This window comes from Elephas maximus, chromosome X (assembly GCF_024166365.1).
Source record: "Elephas maximus indicus isolate mEleMax1 chromosome X, mEleMax1 primary haplotype, whole genome shotgun sequence".
In the NCBI taxonomy this organism is placed as follows: domain Eukaryota; kingdom Metazoa; phylum Chordata; class Mammalia; order Proboscidea; family Elephantidae; genus Elephas; species Elephas maximus.
The window spans coordinates 97,540,084-97,557,595 of NC_064846.1; the positions used below are offsets into that span (position 1 = coordinate 97,540,084).

General features: G+C 40.6%; 1 protein-coding gene and 1 pseudogene across 1 annotated transcript in view; one reads left to right on the top strand and one right to left on the bottom strand.

The window, feature by feature from the left end:
• NHSL2 (NHS like 2) overlaps positions 1-17,512 on the bottom strand; it is a 368,813-nt gene that overhangs the window by 147,291 nt on the left and 204,010 nt on the right. The window lies entirely within an intron of this gene.
• Positions 12,811-13,258, top strand: LOC126069461 (40S ribosomal protein S14-like; annotated as a pseudogene).

The window sequence follows — 17,512 nt, forward strand, 5'->3', positions numbered from 1 at the left end:
AGGCTCAAAACCTTTTCAATGATTTGAAAGCCGCACATGCAGCAAGTGAAAGAAGGTAACTGTGATGAAGAATTTGTTGCAAGTGGGGGTTGGTTCAACCTTTTCAAATTGAGGGCAAATTTACATAACATTAAAGGGCAAGTAGGAGTTGCCCATAAGTCAGATGTTTGTAACCCAGGAACTGCCTGTAAGAAATACTAAGACGTTGTTTGTCTTTTTGCCATTTTCACTGAGTTGATTTTGCACTGATGGTAAAACTCTCGGCACTTTAGTGTGACTCCAGACACAACCTGTACTAGAAGTCATTTTATTCTTCACCGCCACACACTCTCAGTTAAAGGAAAAAAAAAGCCAGTTTTACCTAAGAATGGCTTTGATGAAGCAGTGAAAATTGTTAATTTTATTAAATCTTGACCCTTAAGCACGCATCTTTTTAATATTCTAAGCAACAAAGTAGAAAGAATACATAAAGCACTTCTGCTGCGTTCAGAAGTATGATGATTGTCTCAAGGAAAAGCACATGCTATTGTTTGAGTTGTGAGCTCAACAGGCCTCTTTTTTCATAGAACATCGCTTTTACTTGAAAGAATGGCCGGCTGACTGACTGTGGCGATTCAGCCTTACGCATTTGGCAGACATTTTCTCAAAATGAACGAGTGAGCCTGGTACTTCGAGGAAAATAACTGACAGTATTTGTTCTCAAAGATAAACTTTGAACTTTCAAGTGAAAATTAAAATTTTGGAAAACTTGTATCTGCCGCCATGGGCTTGACAGCTTCCCAATACTTAAAGAATTTCCCTGCTTGCCGCTTAATGCTTTATGACTTGTTGCATTATTGAGTTCCTCTTCCAGGAAATCATCATGCCAGGATTGCTAAGGTCCTGTGTATGATAATGTGTCTCCTCTTTGCCCACCACATAGCAGAAGCGCCTTGATCAGTATGTGAGGGAGCTTCATAAATGTTGGACTAGTGCACCAGGAAGGTAGCTATTGCAGAGTAAGGAAGAGACACAAATATTCATGACACGAAGTTGAACCTTAATGCTCCCTTCTCCCCCACTTCTCCTCACTTAGACTGAACCATCTCATCTACTCCTTGGCTTCACATACTCCTGGACTTCCTCTGAGCTCCAGACTACATGTATGTACTGTTTCCTGGACAGTCGCCCCCAGAGGCACCTCACACTCACTGTATGCAAGCTGAGGTCCTCCCCTCCCCCCACTTGCTCATCTTCCACGGTTCCCTAACTCAAGGAAAGGCACCACGTATTCTAGCTCCATACCACCACCTCTGTCTGTTCTTCCTTTCCATTCAAGGTCTTTTCTAAAGAATTTATTTTATTTCTTCCCCACTCCCACCTCTCCCACCCGTCCATAGCCACTCCCTCATCGTTTCTCACCTGGACCCCTTCCACAGCCTCCTGACTGGTCTCACAGCTTCTCTCCAATCAGCCTTCCACATTGCAGCCACCATGTTGATCTTCGGGTCACCCCCTCACCTAAAAGCTTCTTTGGCTCAGGGCATTCAAGGCCTCCATGGTCTAGTCCCAACTACCTCATCTACCATTACTGAACTAGAGCACTCCTTGTTCTCCCCAAACACAGGTACTTTCATACCTTTAATGTTCTTGCTCAAAATGTCCTCTTTGCCTAGAATGTCCTCTCACTAAGCCTTTTACTGGCAAATGTTGCTTCATTTCTTTAAAGACTAGCTCAGCATCATTTTTTTTTCTTTAATGCACTTCCCTTCCTCTGGCAGATGGAATTCAATTCTGTGTGGTGGCAATTAATGGATGCCTGGGGAATGAAACAGAATTGCATCAAATGAGGGCTGGAGCAGTTGAAGTAGCAGAATTTGAGCTGGTCTCTAAAGGGAATAATCTTAATAGTAACTAACATTTATTAAGCACTTACACTTTGCACCAGACTTTCCCCTATGCACTTTACATGTACTCTCATTTCATCCTTATAGCTCCAAAGCTAGTATTAACCTTTCTTTAGAGATGAAGAAACTGAGGCCCAGAGAGACACATCAGTGGCTACTGGTCTTTACTGAATGGCAGTTTGTTGGTTGGCCACAGAACACTTTTTTACCGTTAAGTGGCAGAGCAGGGCCAGCATCTAAAATCATTTGCAATTGTCTGTCATTCACAGAGAGGGAGGAAAGGAACACATTTGACATCCAAAGTATGAGGTCATGTGGTAAACTGCAGAGATCAGTCTTTGAAGTTTAATGCTGTGTGATCTTGAGCCAATTCCTTAACTTCTCTGAGCTTCAGTTTCCTAACACATGAAAGGGGGATCATAATAGCTCCCTTGCAGGTTTGTTGTGCAGATGAGCTATGAGGAATTCAAAGAAACCAGCACAGTCAAAAAGTCAAATATAGACCTACCATATGACTCAGCAATTCCACTGCTAGGCATATACTCAAAGGAATGGAAAATACTCAAAGGAATGGAAAGCAAGGACTCAAATATACTTTCACACCAATGTTAATTGCAGCATTATTCACAATAGCCAAAAGATGGAAACAACTCAAGTGTCCATCACAGGTGAATGGATAAACAAAATGTGGTATATGCATACAATGGAATATTATTCAGCTTAAGTTCTGATACATGCTGCAACATGGATGAATCTTGAAAACATTATGCTGAGTAAAATACGTCAGACACAAAATGACAAATACTGTATGATTCCATTTATATGAAATGTCTAAAACAGGCAAATGCAGAGGGACCAAAGTTTATTAGTGCTTACCAAGGGCCAGTGGTAGGGGGAAATGGGGAGGTATTTCTTAAGAGGTACCGAGTTTCTGCTAAAGGTGATAAAAAAAATTGGAAATGGACAGTGGGGATGTCTGCACAACATGGACAGCATAATTAATGTCACTGAATTGTACAAACTGTTACATATATTTCACAACAATAATAATAAGAAGAAGAACCCAGTGCCATCAATGTTGATTCACTTTCCTCCCTCTCCAGTGCCCAGGGAAAAAGAGCATAGTATGGTGAAACTCACACTACATCAGAAGTCTAGAGAGTTGTGTTCTGACCCTGGCACCACCAAGGCTGTGCAACTTTCAGCAAGTCACTTTCCCTCTCTGGGCTTTTGTTTCTTCCCACATTTATAACACAAGGGAGTTTTGTTTTACAGAGGTTGGATGTTTCCATGTTCTCGCATTATCCAGACACTCAAAAAAGAAAGGGGGAAAACCCATCATGGCAGAACCAGAAAAAAGGGTCCTGCCAACCTGGGGTGCTGTGTTTTAAAAAGTTAAGCTTATGTGCCAACAGAAAAGAGTTTTATACCCTAGTAACCGGCAAAGGAGCACAAGGATCAACACAAGCAAAACCAGCTCCCTTAACCCCCCTTCCCCTGCTGCTCTGCCCCTGGGAGATGCCCCCACAGGCTTGGGCTTCTCTGGTGAGGCCTTGAGCTGATCCAGGCACCCAGCTGCCCGTTGCCAAGGCAACATTCCCACTCGCTTTGCATAGATAGTGAGGCATGCTAGGCTTTGCTAACAAAGTGCTCTGTAAAGGACTTCATGCCTTTGGCAAGGACAATTCTGCCTTCTTTTTCACATGGATAACTTTGGAGGCTGTGAGGAGGGATTTGGCAAGCCACTTCTCCTGTCTTGGCCTGCGCCACTGGGCTTTCCTTGAAGGCACAAGTTGGTAGCTTTTTATTTTTCTATTTTCAAATATACCATCACCAACCTCCTCCTGTCCATTCCCCTCTCCAAAGGAAAGAATGGTTTTTCCCTTACTCAGAGCTCTGGTGGACTCAGCATGTTTATGCAGATGAGAGAGGTGGACTGTTTTAATCGCTTATATGCCCTTGGTGGATTGCTGGGTCAAATAGTCCTCAATCCCTTCTTTGTTCAGAATGACCAGTGATTTTCAGAGTTGAAACAGGAGGAACCTGTACTGTCCTGGTGAATGCTTCCCAGGAGCAGGAAACATAATTAGAATTCTGAGTAGGATGGGAATGAAACCAGGCAGTCCTGGGTGAATCCTTCTTTCATCACTTACAAGCTGTGTGATCTTGGACAAGTTATTTAACTTCCCTCAGCCTCAGTTTTCTCATGTGCGCAATGGGAACAATGATACCGGCTTTACAAAGGCATTATTGTAGGGTTGTTACGAGGTTTAAATATAACTTATGCTTGCCCTCTTCTCTTTGTTTCCATTACTCTGATTCATCACCTCTTGCCTAGACCAATACAATCACCTCCTGACTTCCCTATTGCTACTCCAACCTCCTCCAGTCCATCGTTCATAAAACAGACATAACAAACCCAGTGCCGTCGAGTCAATTCCGACTCATAGCGACCCTATAGGACAGAGTAGAACTGCCCCATAAACAGACATAGTTATCTTTAAAATTTTTAAATCAGATCCTGTCTGTCATTTGCTTACTTAAAACTCTCTAGCAGTTTTCCATTGCACTTAGAATAAAATCCAGCACTCTTCCCCTCACCTTCTCCACCCTAGACGTACTGGCCTCCTTTGTATTGCTTAAAACCATCAAGGTCATTCTCACTTTGTAGACTTGGCACTTTCTGTTCTCTCTGCTGGCTTCTTTTCTTCCTCAGTTCTTAGCTCAGCAAGACCTTCTCTGATCACGTATCCAAACTAGCTCTCCAGGTCCACACCCATCACCCACCATCATGTCACCATGTCGATTTCCATCATAGCACTTAGCTCAAGCTAGTCTTTACCTTGGTTATTTGTGTATTTGGTTATTATCTGTCTCCTCTGCCAGGATTGAAAGCTACTGAAGTTTGTCTTGTTCATCATTCTGCCCAGTACAGTGAGTGCCTAGGTATGTTGCTGTTAGGCGCAGTTGAGCTGCTTCCGACTCATAGAGACACTACATACAACAGAATGAAATACCACCCAGGCCTGCACCATCCTTACAGTTGTTGCTGTGCTTGAGCCCGTCATTGCAGCCACTGTGTCAATCCATTTCATTAAGGGTCTTCCTCTCTTTCGCTGACCCTCTACTTTACCAGGCATGATGTCCTTCTCCAGGGACTGGTCACTCCTGATAACATGACCAAAGTACATCATCCTCACTTCTAAGGAGCATTCTGGCTGTACGTCTTCCAAGACAGATTTGTTCCTTCTTCTGGCAGTCCATGGTATATTCAATATTCTTAGCCAAAGCCATAATTCAAAGGCATCAATTCTTCTTCGGGCTTCCTTATTCATTGTCCAACTTTCACATGCATATGAGGTGATTGAAAACATCGTGGCTTGGGTCAGGACCACCTTAGTCCTCAAAGTGACATCTTTGATTTTTAGCACTTTAAAGAGGTCTTTTGCAGTACATTTGTCCAATGCAATATGTCATTTGATTTCGTGACTGCTGCTTCCATGGGCGTTGGTTGTGGATCAAGTAAAATGAAGTCCTTGACAACTTCAAAATTTTTTCCCTTTATCACGATGTTGCTTATTGCTCCAGTTGTGAGGACTTCTGTTTTTGTTATGTTGAGGTATAGTCCATATTGACAGTTGTAGTCTTTGATCTTCATCAGTAAGTGCTTCAAGATGTTTTCACTTACAGCAAACAAGGTTGTGTCATCTGCATATTGCAGGTTGTTAACGAGTCTTCCTCCAATCCTGATGCCCCGTTCTTCTTCATAAAGTCCAGCTTCTTGGATTATTTGCTCAGCATACATATTGAATAAGTATGGCAAAACTATACAACCCTGACGCACACCTTTCCTGACTTTAAACCATGCAGTATCCCCCTGTTTTGTTCGAACGACTGCCTCATGGCCTATGTACAAGTTCCTCATAAGCATAATTAAGTGTTCTGGAATTTCTATTCTTTGCAATGTTATCCATAATTTGTTATGATCCACACAGTCGAATGCTTTTGCATAGTCAATAAAACACAGGTAAACATCTTTCTGGTATTCTCTGCTTCCAGCCAGGATCCATCTGACATCAGCAATGGTATCCCTGGTTCCACGTCCTCTTCCAAATCTGGTTTGAATTTCTGGCAGTTTGTTGTCAATGTACTGCTGTAACTGATTTTGAATGATCTTCAGCAAAATTTTACTTGCATGTGATATTAATGCTATTATTCTATAATGTCCACATTCTGTTGGATCACCTTTCTTGGGAATGGGCACAAATATGGCTCTCTTCCAGATGGTTGGCCAGGAAACTGTCTTCCAAATTTTTTGACATAGATGAGTGAGCACCTCCAGCCCTGCATCCATTTGTTGCAACATCTCAATAGGTATTACGTCAATTCCTGGAGCCTTGTTTTTCATCATTCCCTTCAGTGTAACTTGGACTTCTCCCTTCAATACCACCAGTTCTTGATCATATGCTACCTCCTGAAATGGTTGGGCATCGATCAGATCTTTTTGATCTCTGTATTCCCTCCACCTTCTTTTGATGCTTCCTGTATCATTTATTCAATATTTTCCCCATAGAATCCTTAAATATTGCAACTCCAGACTTGAATTTTTTCCTGAGTTCTTTCAGTTTGAGAAATGCCGAGCATGTTCTTCCCTTTTGGTTTTCTAACTCCAGTATTATAATACTGTATTTTGTCTTCTTAAGCTGCCTTTTGAAATCTTCTGTTCAGCTCTTTTACTTCATCATTTCTTCCTTTTGCTTTAGCTACTCTACATTCAAGAGCAAGTTTCAGAGTCTCTTTTGACATTCATTTTGGTCTTTTCTTTCTTTCCTGTATTTTTAATGACCTTTCCCTTTCTTCATGTATGATGTCCTTGATATCATTCCACAACTCGTCTGGTCTTCAGTCATTAGTGATCAATGTGTCAAATCTGTTCTTGAGATGGTCTCTAAATTCAGGTGTGATATATTCAAGGTCATATTTTGGCTCTCGTGGACTTGTTCTAATTTTCTTCAGCTTCGATTTGAACTTGCATATGAGTAATTGACGGTCAGTTCAAAAAAAAATTTTTTTTTCTACAGTGGGCCCGTAGCCTTGTTCTGACTGATTATATTGAATTTCTTCATTGTCTCTTTCCATAGATGTAGTCAATATGATTCTTGTGTATTCCATCTGGGGAGGTCCACATGTACAGCCGCCATTTATGTTGTTGAAAAAAGGTATTTGCAATGAAGAAGTTGTTGGTCTTGCAAAATTCTATCATGTGATCTTCGGCATCATTTCCACCATCAAGGCCATATTTCCAACTCCCGATTCTTCTTTGTTCCCAACTTTCACATTCCAGTCACCAGTAATTATCAATGCATCTTGACTGCATGCTTGATCAATTTCTGATTGCAGAAGTTGTTAAAAATCTTCATTTTCTTCATCTTTGGCATTAGTGGTTGGTGTATAAATTTGAATAATAGTTGTATTAACTGGTCTTTCCTGCAGACATATGGATATTATCCTGTCACTGACAGTAATGTAATTCAGGATAGATCTTGAAATGTTCTTTTTGACAATGAATGTGACACCATTCCTCTTCAATTTGTCATTTCTGGCATAATAGACTATATGACTGTCTGATTCAAAATGGCCAATATCAGTCTATTTCAGCTCACTAATGCCTAGAATATCAATCTTTATGCAGTCTATTTCATTTTTGACAACTTCCAATTTTCCTAGATTCATACTTTGTACATTCCATGTTGTGATTATTAATGGATGTTTGCAGCTCTTTCTTCTTACTTTGAGTCATGCCACCTCAGTAAATGAAAATTCCGAAAGCATTAGTCCATCTACGTCATTAAAGTTGACTCCACCTTGAGGAGGCAGCTGTTCCCCATCCGTATTTTGTGTGACTTCCAACCTGAAGGGATCATCTTCCCCTCTGCCTGCCTCTCTTCTTAGCCTCTGGGATGTACGATTGAGTTTATGATCCAGGCTTTAGCTGGTTCCACTCCCTTGGCCTGCAACTCATCAGCACTAGCTCTCAGAAGGCACTCTGGATTTCTTACTGGGACAGAGGCCAAAAAAAGAAAACTGCTCCAAACCATAATTTCGTAGCCTCCTGCCTTCCCTAAACCCACTTTCTATACACCTCCCCACATACACTTCTAGTCACTTGGGCCCAAAATACAAAATGTTCAACTTCTCTTGAGTGAGGACCTAATATGTGTCAAGCACTTTTCAAAAAATAAATTTTTATAGGCAATTAACATGCACCAAAAAATGCACAAATCATATGTGTACAGTATGATGAATTATACCTGTGTACCCACTATCCAGGTTAAGAAGTTGAACATTACCAGGAATACAGAAAACCTCCTCAAAGCAGTTTTTAACTATCATTGCATATCTTCCTCATAGGAGCCCTATACTAGCAGTTCAATGCATTTTACAGATCCCGACTATTTTTCTTTAAATCAACTAATTTTACTCAGCCTTGAATATTCAAGAAATTACACATTTCATGCACTAGTTTTTTCTGTAATTATTATTAGAGCCTAATATACATCAGAATAAGTACATGACTATCAAACTTAAAAAGATCATTTACGTATACCTATTCTGTCAATTCCTGGGACCTCATTTTTCACCAATGCCTTCAGTGCAGCTTGGACTTCTTTCGATACCATATGCTACCTTCTGAAATGGTTGAACATTGACCAATTCTTTTTGGTACAGTGACTCAGTGTATTCCAGGAATTGACTGAACACCAATTGAGATGTTTTAACAAATGAATGCAATGCTGGAAGCACTCACTCCTCTATGCCAAGAAAATTGGAAGACAGCTACCTGGCCAACCAACTGGAACAGATCCGTATTTGTGCCCATTCCAGAGAAAGATGATCCAACAGGATGCAGAAATTATCAAACAATATCATTAGTATCACATGAAAGTAAAATTTTGCAGAGACACCTAGACAGATGCACCATGCCATCCTTGTGCAGCAAAGACCTGAAAAACTAAGTAAAAGAGATACAAACGTCAATCCTGGAACCCTAAGTATCAAATGAAAGGATAAAGAACTAGATCAAGTACCAAATGAAAGAAGAAACTGACAGAAAACAGAGAATGAGGAGAGATACAGAGTAGAGGTCCTCTGCTAACTAACATGGTACAGTGTCGCTGTCTTGGAACACAGCCGGCAGAGGCCCCTGACAAGGAGCACAGGAAGGCAACTTCATGGATCCCTTAACAGAAGACAGAGCACTGGTAACCAAAGAAACACGCTTTCCCACTCCTCTCCCTTCTGGTGAGTTGAAGCAAGAACCGCCACCCCCATGCTGGCAGCCCCCACCACCAGGGTCCACAATATGAGCCCCCACCCCAGCCTGCCCTACTCTCTACCATTGCACGGCACTTTTTCCCTCTTTCTTCCTTTTCTTTCTCCCTCACACCTAGCTCCATACCTCACCCCCCCACCACTTCCCGCAAGTCACCGCTGCAAAGATATACATAGAACACTCCACTGAACAGCAGCAAAGTATACATTCTTTGAAAAGATCAACCAGATCGACAAACCACTGGACAAACTGACAAAAGAAAAACAGAAGCAAATAACCCAAATAAGGAATGAGATGGAGGACATTACAACAGACCTAACTGAAATAAAAAGAATCATAACAATACTATGGAAAATTATACTTCAATAAAATTGAGAACCTAGAGGAAATGGACAGATTTCTAGAAACACACTACCTACCTAAATTAACACAAACTGAGAGAAAATCTGAACATACCCAGAACAAAAGAAGGGATTGAAGAGGTAAAAAAAAAAAAACCCTAACAACGACAACAAAAAGCCTGTCTTCACTGGAGAATTCTACCAAATATTCAGAGAAGAGCTCACACCAGTACTGCTCAAACCCTGATACCAAAGCCAGGCAAAGACATCACAAAAAAAGAAAATTACAGAACAATATCTCTCATGAATACATGAACACAGATGCAAAAAATCTCAACAAAATTCTAGTCAATAATATTCAGCATCATATCAAAAAATAATACACCACGACAAAGTGACAAAGTGGGATTCACACCAGATATGCAAGGATGATTCAACATTAGAAAATCAGTGTAATCCGCACATAAATAGAAAAGGAAAGAATCACATGATCATCTCAATCAGCACAAAAAAGGCATTTGATAAAGTCCAACACTCATTCCTGATAAAAATTCTCAATAAAATAGTAATAGAAGGGAAATTCTTCAACATAATAAAGGGCATGTATACAAAAATAGCAGCCAACATCATTCTCAACAGAGAAAGGCTGAAAGCATTCCCCCGAGAATAGGAACAACAAGGATTCCCTTTACCACCTGTCTTAGGCTGGGGTCTCTGGAAAACCAAAACCAGTAAAGGTAATGTGACAGGAGTGGAGACCATGGGCATTTGGGCCACTTCCTCATGCAACTTACTTGTGTCTTCAGGTACTGCTCAGGCCTGATCTTGTATATACCACTTCCATTTAATGATGAAGTGTTGCTGTGCATGTCTAACTTTATGGTTCGGTGGGTCAGACAACGCCGAGTTCATCATGGGCAGCTCAGGCTGCATGGTGGCTTCATGGCCCATGGTGGCTTCATGGCCCATGGTGACTTCATGGCCATGGCCCAGTCTCTACTCAGGCCCAACAACAAGCCAAAAACTGTTTCTCAAAAGGTGAGTAGTTATCTGCAGAGGATGGCAGGGCTTTGCTTCAAAATTCTAAGGTTTCGTCCTGGGATTCACCAATAAGGGACTCCAAACAGTGTCTCTATCTGCCAATGACACTTCCAGCACCATTGGATCTGCCAGGTTATATGGCCCTAGTGGCAGAGCTGTTTGCATGGCAGCCTGGACCTTTTGCAGAGCATTCTCTTGTTCTGGGCCTCACTCAAAACTAGCAGCTTTTCGAGTCACTTGATAAATAGGCAGGAGTAGCACATCCAAATGAGGAATATGTTGCCTCCAGAATCTGAAGAGGCCCACTAGGCATTCTGGATCATTTTTAGTTGTGGGAAGGGCCAGATGCAATAAATTATCCTTCACTTTAGAAAGAATGTCTTGACATGCCCCATACCACAGGACCCCTAGAAATCTCAACGAGGTGGAAGGCGCCTGAATTTTTGTTGGATTAATTTTCCACCCTCTAGTACACAAATGTTTTTTCCAAGAAATCCAGAGTCATTGACACTTCTTCCTTACTAGGTCCAATCAGCATAATGTCATCAATGTAAAGGACCAGTGTGATGTCTTGTGGAAGGGAAAAGTGATCAAGGTCCCTGTGGACTAAATACAGCATAGGGCTGGAGAGTTGATGTGTCCCTGAGGTAGGATGCTGAAGGTGTATTGCTAGTCCTGCCAGGTGAAGGCAAACTGCTTCTGGTGGTCCTTCAAAACAGGTATGGAGAAAAAGGCATTAGCCATACCAATAGCTGCATGCCAGGTACCCGGAGATGTATTAATTTTCTCAAGCAATGTAACCACATCTGGAACAGCAGCTGCAATTGGTGTCACCAGCTGGTTAAATTTTTGATAATCCACTGTCATTCTCCAAGATCTAACTGTTTCTTTTTTTGTACAGGCCAAATAGGCAGATTGATTGGGGATGTGGTGGAGATCACCACCACTGCATCCTTCAGGTTCTTGATGGTGGCACTAATCTCTGTAATCCCTGCAGAAATGCAGTATTGCTTTTGGTTTACTATTTTCCTAGGCAGGGGCATTTCTAATGGCTTCCACTTGGCTTTTGCTACCATAATAGCCCTTACTCCACTTGTCAGGGATCCAGTGTGAGGGTTCTGCCAGTTGCTGAGTATATCAATCCCAATTATGCATTTTGGAACTGGGGAAAACATTACAGGATGGGTTTGAGGACCCACTGGACCTACTGGCAGGAGTGATTGAATGGAATTAGGGGTCAATGTCCCCAGGTTCCTGGTTATCTGCCCATATGTCCCCATCCCCAGTTTCAGGATCCCATTTCTTCCCAATCAATGCCCTTACTTTAACTTCAGACACCACTGGAGGTTGGGAATTCATTGGTGTTGTAATTCAGTCACTCTTACAATAAGACTGTGGGTTTGGTTTTTGACAATATCAGCTCTGTTACTACATAAAATAAGGCTCTCTTTCAAGACACAAGTGGAAACTTTGAGCTCATTTATGTGGCACTTGAGCTTTGACTTTGAAGCCCTGAGCTCATCTCTTTCTTTCACCACTTTGTCTAGCAAAAGTAGGATCAGCCAACCAGCTTCCTTATACTTCTCATTACAACATTGTAGAAAGATATCAAACATGGGGCCACCCAGAGCCTCACCTTTCACCAATACCTGATCTATTGGTGGTGATTTTTTGCTTATTGCCACCTCATGCCATGGATTAGCAGTGCCCTCATTACTACCGTAAGCAGACTTGAGAACCAATTTATAAAACTATCCTTACAACTTTGTTTCTCTAGTACCACTCCCGGTACCGAATGTCTTAGGCTGGGTTCTCTAGAGAAGTAAAACCCGATGAGCGAAGCATCACTGGAGAAAAAGAGCAAAGCAGGAGGCCTCACACTACCTGATCTCAGAACCTATTATGTAGTCACAGTAATCAAAGCAATGTGGTACTGGTACAACGACAGACACATAGACCAATGGAACAGAATTGAGAACCCAGACATAAATCCATCCACCTATGGTCAGCTGATGAAAGGACCGAAGTCCATTAAGTGGGGAAAAGAGAGTATTTTTAACAAATGGTGCTGGCAAAACTGAATGTCCATTTGTAAAAGAATGAAACAGGACTCATATCTCACACCATATTCAAAAACTAACTTAAAATAGATCAAAGACCTAAATATAAAACCTAAAATGATAAAGATCACGGAAGATGACACGCAGACATGGTACCTTGTAAGGGGAAGGAAAAGAAGGAAGAGCATGTCTTCAGCCTTAGGTGGCTGAAGGAGAGAATGTCTTTGGTGTCTGCCACATTTTTGCATCCTTCAATGACACTTCGTCCACGTCACTGATCTCTCTGGGAAGGAAACCATTTGTCGTGTAACTGGTGGGATGAAGGTAAAGCTGGCCGAGATGAATCCTCACCCTACATCGCCATGTGAGCTTCTGCTGATGTGGCCCAGAGGTGCAAAGAGCTGGGCATCACTGCCCTGCACATCAAACCCCATGCTACAGGAGGAAATCAGACCAAGATATCTGGACCTGGGGCCCAGTCTTTCCTTAGAGCCCTTGGCCTGTTCAGGAATAAAGATTGGGCAGATTGAGGATGTCACCCCCATTCCCTTTGACAGCACCTGCAGGGGGGGCGGTCACTGTGGTTGCCATCTGTGAACAGGACTCCTCAAATCATTGTTTTCTGTTAATAAATTGCCTTCACATAAAAAAATAATAAAATTAATAAGCCTCTAACAAGACTAACAAGGATAAAAATAGAGAAGACACAAATCATCAATATCAGAAATGAAACAGAGAATATCAGTACAAATCCTGAAGCCATTGAAAAGATAATAATGGAATACTATAAACAACTTTACGCTCATAAATTTGATGACTTAGAAGAAGAAATAGACCAATACTTCAAAAGCTACAAACTACCAAAACTCAACCAATAAGAAACAGATAATCTGAATAGTTCTATAGCCACTTAAAAAATTTGAATTCCAAATTTTAAAAGCTTCCACAAAAGAATCTCTGGGCCCAGGAGGTTTCACTGGAGAATTCTATCAAACATTCAAAGAAAAATTAACACCAATTCTACATAATCTCTTCCAGAAAATAGAAAAGGAGGAATACTACCCAATTTATTTTGGGAGGTCAATATTACCCTAATACCAAACTAGACAAAGATAGTACAAAAATAAAAATCACAGACCAATATCCCTCACGGGTATAGACATAAAATGCTGAACAAAATATTCACAAATAGAATTCAACAACATATAAGAAGAATTATACACCGTGACCTAGTGGGGATTATTCCAGGAATGCAAGCAAGTCTTGTTCAATATTTGAATAATCACTGTAATCCACCATGTCAACAGGTTAAAGAAGAAAAATCACATGATCATGCCAGCTGACTCAGCAAAATCATTTGTCAAAATATATAACACCCATTCATGATGGAAACTCTCAGAAAACTAGGAATAGAGGGGAACTTTTTCAACTTAGTGAAAGACATCTACGAAAATATCTTGCAGCTAACATTAAACTTAGTGGGGAAAGACTGGCTACTTTCCCCTGAAGATCAGGAACAAATGAAGGTTTTCTGCTCTTACTGCTCTTATTTAACATAGTACTGGAAGTTCTAGCCCATGCATTAAGGTAAGAAAAACAAATAAAAGACATACAAATTGAAAAGAAAGAAATGATGCTGTTCCTATTTACAGATGACATGAATGTCACATAGAAAATTCCAAGAAATCCACACAAAAACTCCTAGAACTAATAAATGAGTTCAGCAATGTGTACAAGACCAACACAGAAAAGAAAATTGCATTTCTATATACTAGCATTGACTGTGTAGAAAAAATAAAAACACAATACCATTTACAATTGCCCCAGAGAAAATGAAATACTTATGCATAAAACCTGTATAGAATCTCTATGCTAAAAATTACTAAATGCTCAGGAAAGATAAATGGAGAGGCATACTATGTTCATGGTTTGGAAGACTCAACATAGTAACGATGTAAATTCTTCCCAAAATGATCTATAGACTTAATGCATTTCCTATACAAAGTCCCAAAAGTTTTTTGTAGACATAACCAAACCAAACCCACTGCTGTCAAGTTGATCCCAACCCATAGAGACCCTATAGGACAGAGTAGAACTGCCCCATAGAGTTTACATCTTTACAGAAGCAGGCTGTCACATCTTTCTCTCGCAGAGCTGCTGATGGGTTGAACCGCCAACAATTTTGGTTAGCAGATGAGCATATAGACAAGCTTATTCTAAAATTTACGTGGAAAGGCACAGGCCCTAGAATAGCTGAAACAATCTTGAAAATAAGAGTAAAGTGAGAGGAATTACTGTACCCAGTGGTATATTAATCAAAACTGTGTGGTATTGGAGGAAGGATAGATTTACAGATCAATGGAAAAGAATACAGACCTCAGAAATGAACCTACACAAATATGTCCAACTGATTTTTCATAAAGGTGAAAAAGTAACTTAAAGGAGGAAGGGTAGCCATTTCAATAAACGGTACTGAAACAAGTGACAGCCACAGGCAAAAAAAAAAAAAAAAAAAAAAGACCTCAACCTCAACATCACATGTTACACAATTAACTCAAATTGGATGATGATTTAAGGTAAAACATAAAATGAGAAAATTATTAGAAAAAAAAGTGAGAAAACCTTGGGACTCTATGGGTAGGTGAAGAGCTCTAGACCTGACACAGAAACCACAATCCATAAAAAGGAAAACTGACATACTGAACCTCATTGAAATCAAATATTTTTGCTCTGCAAAAGTCCATGTGAAGAAGAAGATGAAAAGACAAGGTATAGTGTGGGAGAAAATATTTGCAACCATATATCCGACAAAGCATAACTTGACCCTAAGAATGCCAGTAAGTTTCCCTTATTCCTTAAACTAGCCGAAGCCAGATTTGGCCCACCCCGCATGCACAGAAGGGCCAGTTGTGACTGTTAAGTGACCTCAACAGAGGACGCAGCAACAGGAGGAACGAATCAGAAGGAAAATCATCACCCAGACCCTATTCTGAATCGAGAGTTCTGACAAGCACCAACTGTTTCCCAGCCGTCTTCTAGAATTTTCCCTCCCCAGTACACCTGTGTGGCCACCATCTTGCTGCCCAAATCACATATAAGCCCTGCTTCCCCGTAGCTCAGGGAACTGCATCTGAGGAACTTCCTCCCGGCTCCTCGCTCTGCGCATTGCAATAAAGTTACTTGCTCTTTCTCAAAGACTGGTGTCCAGATTATTGGCAAGTCTGAGCGTGCCGGACAGAGATCCACCTTCCCGAGTTCAGTAACAAAAGGACTAGTATAATATCTAGAATATATAAAAAATTTTCAAAACTCAACAGCAAACAAACAAACAAACAATCCAATTGGAAGATGGACAAAAGATATGAACAGACATCTCACTGAAGAGGATATACAGATGGTAAATAAACATAGGAAAAGATGCTGAATGTCATTCACCATTGTTGTTGTATGTCTGCGAGTTCATTCTGACTCACAGTGAGCCTGTAGGACAAAGTAGAACTGCCCCATAGGGTTCCCTAGGCGGTGATCTTTATGAGAGCAGATTTCCGGGTCTTTTCTCCCATGAAGCGGCTGGCGGATTTGAACTGCCAACTTTTGGTTCGATGCCACATGCTTAACCACTGGGCCACCAGGGCTCTTTCCTTAGCCATTAGAGAAATGCAAATGAAGACCACAATGAGATATCACTACACCCCTATCAGAATGGCTAAGTTAAAAAAAAATGACAACACCAAAAGCTGGGAAGAATGCAGAAAAACTGAATCCCTCATACATTCCTAATGGGAATGTGAAATGGCACAGCAACTCTGGAAAACAGTTTGACAATTTCTTTAAAAACTAAGCCTTGCAATTATCACATGAGTCAGCCATCACACTCTTGGGCATTTATCACAGAGAAATCAAAACTTATGTTCACACACAAACCTGTACATGAATGTTCATAACAGCTTTATTCATAATAGTCAAAAGCTGGAAACAACTCAGATGTCTTTCAATAAGTGAATGGTTAAACGAACTGTGATACATTCATAAAATGGACTACTACTCAGCAATAAAAAGGAATCAACTTTGGAGAGATGCAACAACTTGCATGGATCTCAAGAGAATTATGCTGAATGAAAAAAGCCAATCTTGAAAAGTTACATATGGTATGAATTCTTTTATATAACATTCTTGAAATAAAACAATTATATAAATGGAGAATAGATTCTTGGGTGCCAAAGTTAGTGAAGCGGGGGAGTGGGTAGTGGGTGGGTGCAAACACAAACAGGTAGCATAAGGGAGATCTTTGTGCTGATGAATCTTAATGCGGCGATGCTTACACATGTGATAAAATTGCATCGATATAAACATTCACAGAGTTATGTAAAACTGGTAAAATCCCAATGAGCTATTTTGATCGTACTGCATAATCTCTGTCCATTGCACCAATGTCAGTTTCCTAATTTTGATATTGCACTATAGTTATGCCATATATTACTATTTGGGGAAACTGGGTGAAAAGTCATGGGACCTCCTTTACATTTTTTTGCAACTTCCTGTGAATCTATAATTATTTCTAAATAAAAAGTTAAAAAGTGGCTGATGTATTTACTGTATTTCCCTAAAGATATCGGACCTGGGCTTTTTTCAGGAGAGGTCATAAGTATATCGGAAAGGGGAGGGAAGCAGGGAAGGAAGGAAAACTGGCATTTGCTGGGAATCTGCTCTGGGCCAGACAATTCACATACATGATCTTATTGTTTATTTATTACGACATTATGATAAATATTATTTATTATTATTTATCATGACAACCTTGACAAGGCTGGCATTTTATGCCCGTTTCATAAATGAAGAAAATGAGTTTTA